This window comes from Octopus bimaculoides, chromosome 2 (genome assembly GCF_001194135.2).
Source record: "Octopus bimaculoides isolate UCB-OBI-ISO-001 chromosome 2, ASM119413v2, whole genome shotgun sequence".
Taxonomy (NCBI): domain Eukaryota; kingdom Metazoa; phylum Mollusca; class Cephalopoda; order Octopoda; family Octopodidae; genus Octopus; species Octopus bimaculoides.
In genome coordinates, this window is record NC_068982.1 from 165750920 (window position 1) to 165753669 (window position 2750).

Sequence of the window (2750 nt, forward strand, 5' to 3'; positions counted from 1 at the left end):
TATATATATATATATATATATATATATAGATATAGATATATAGATAGATAGATAGATAGATAGATAGATAGATAGATAGATAGATAGATAGATAGATAGATATGCATGCATGTATGTATGGTTGTATGTACGTATTTATGTCTGTATTTGTGTGTGTAATAACTAAAATCTACTGCAAGTATTGCTCTTAGCTGGTGAGACAGTTGTAACTGTCATAAGCAAAAATCAATTTGATATAACAAAGCAATAACTATATCCATACATTGTACCCAGCGTCTTAAGTGCTAAATCAGAAAATATTTCCCTACGAATATATTTTCTTTATACTCTTACATTAATGAATAAAAAGAGAGATACAGTGAATATCTTCAAATCTGAGTCCCACAAAGCATATTTTATTTTCCCACAGGGTTTAGTCAGGATTGAGGCGAGTGGTTGTGGTTAAGTTAAAATAGGAAACTTGGAAAAATGTTAACGTATGTTTAATGAATAGGTGAATACAAAAATGGCAGCAGGTGATGGTGGAGTGCGTGGAGCGACAAGGTAACGGTGAGGGAGGCCTTTACAAACGCTTGTGTGATGATGATTCATGAATGTCTATTTAGCGGTGGTTAGTGCCTGTAAGTACAGAGGAGTGTATGTCTTTGTACATACGTCAGTTAAAATATTGCTTGCTTCCATTTGTTCGGGGTCTGAAATCGTTTGCGAATTGTTTGTTTTGTTTCATAATTAATCCCGTGCCAAATGCTGATAAAGCCAGTTTGCAATGAAAGGCGTTCCAGCAATGACCATCACTTATTTTTTTCATACTTAGTGTATGTGAACGACGATCCCTTATTTTTTCAACTTAATGAACAAGTGGTTGTAGAGTGATTGTTATGAGACAGAGAAAGGCGATCTCTTTGTAGAGAAACAAACGGAGGAGCTGAAAAATCGTCAGCATGCAAACATGTACAGACACACACGCGCGCTTATAGATACATCCTTGAGGATGCACACCACAGATGATACACACACATATGTCGGAAAACAGGGATTCTTGTGGCGGTGAAAGTTACGTAGTTAAAGAAGTTAAACCAAAGAAAAGAATATATATGGGTAAATGTGTTCATGTGCGCTGCAAGATAAAAGTAGAAGAAATGGAAAATATTATTATTACGTAGAGTAAGAGGCGGAAAAGAAAGAAAATAGAAGGAAAAATAAGCATGAAGATATTCATAGATGTCAATAAAAGTGAAGTTACTTTCTCGAATCATTCTGACTCATAAGGTCCGGTTTCCCGGTTTCCATGGTGTATAATTTCCCACCTGGACGGGACGCCGGTCCGTCACAGGATTAATCACTTTTACCAGGTTAGTGGACTGGAGTAACGCGTAATAAAGTGTTTTCCTCAAGAACACAACGCATCGCCCGGTCCAGGAATCGAAACCACAATCTGCCGATCATGAGTCCGACATTCTAACCAGGAAGCTACGTGCCTCCACATGGATGACGATGGGCACATCCGTTTGAGAAGAATAGATGTAACATCCATATACACGAGTATGTGTGCGCGTGCGCGCTCGTATACACAAGACGCTCGCTCGTATTGTTGTCGTCGTCGGCCGTTTGACGTAGGTCGACGTTAACTCTTCTGTTTATACCGCTCAGCAAAATGACTTGTATTCTTATATTTGTTTCAGGCACTCAGATAATTGTATTTACAGTGGAAATGCTTCATCGAAAATGCACATGGTAAGATAGGTGAATGGTTAGCCTCATGTATATGTGTGAATGTATGCATATGTGTGTATATAATATATATGAGTATATGCATATATGTATGTACATGTATGTACATAACTTCATCTACGTGTATATATAGCTGCATATATATTGCAAGGCATGAAAGCGATCGATATTATTACTTGTGATTTTTATTGACAAACGGTACGCTAATCTATTTTCGCTCATTTCCTCGCTTTCAACAGTGCATATGAGTGATTTAGGTGGTTTACAGTCGTTTTGAGTTCTATTTCTTGCATGCTGGTACTTTTCTCAGTACCCTTCATTATAATTATATATTAAACTACGATTCATTTGAATAAAATTCCTCAAGGTTGTGCCCCAGTATATCCGCAACCTAATGATTAAATACAAGTAAAAAAGAAATTTTATACATACGTAGGCGCAGGAGAGGCTGTGTGGTAAGAAGCTTGCATCCCCACCTCAGGGTTCCGGGTTCAGTCCCACTGCGTGGCACCTTCGGCATCTGTCTTCTACTATAGCCTCGCGTCGACCAAAGCCTTGTGATTAGATTTGGAGGACGGAAACTGAAAGAAGCCCGGCGTATATATATATATATTTGTTGTTGGCACTCCGTCGCTTACGACGTCGAGGGTTCGGATTGATCCAATCAACGGAACAGCCTGCTCGTGAAATTAACGTGCAAGTGGCTGAGCACTCCACATACACGTGTACCCTTAACGTAGTTCTCGGGGATATTCAGCGTGACACAGTATGACAAGGCTGGCCCTTTGAAATACAGGTACAACAGAAACAGGAAGTAAGAGTGAGAGAAAGTTGTGGTGAAAGAGTACAGCTGGGTTCGCCACCACCCCCTGCCGGAGCCTCGTGGAGCTCTAGGTGTTTTCGCTCAATAAACACTCACAACGTCCGGTCTGGGAAGCGAAACCGCGATCCTATGATCACGAGTCCGCTGCCCTAACCACTGGGCCATCGCGCCTCCACACACACACACACACACACAC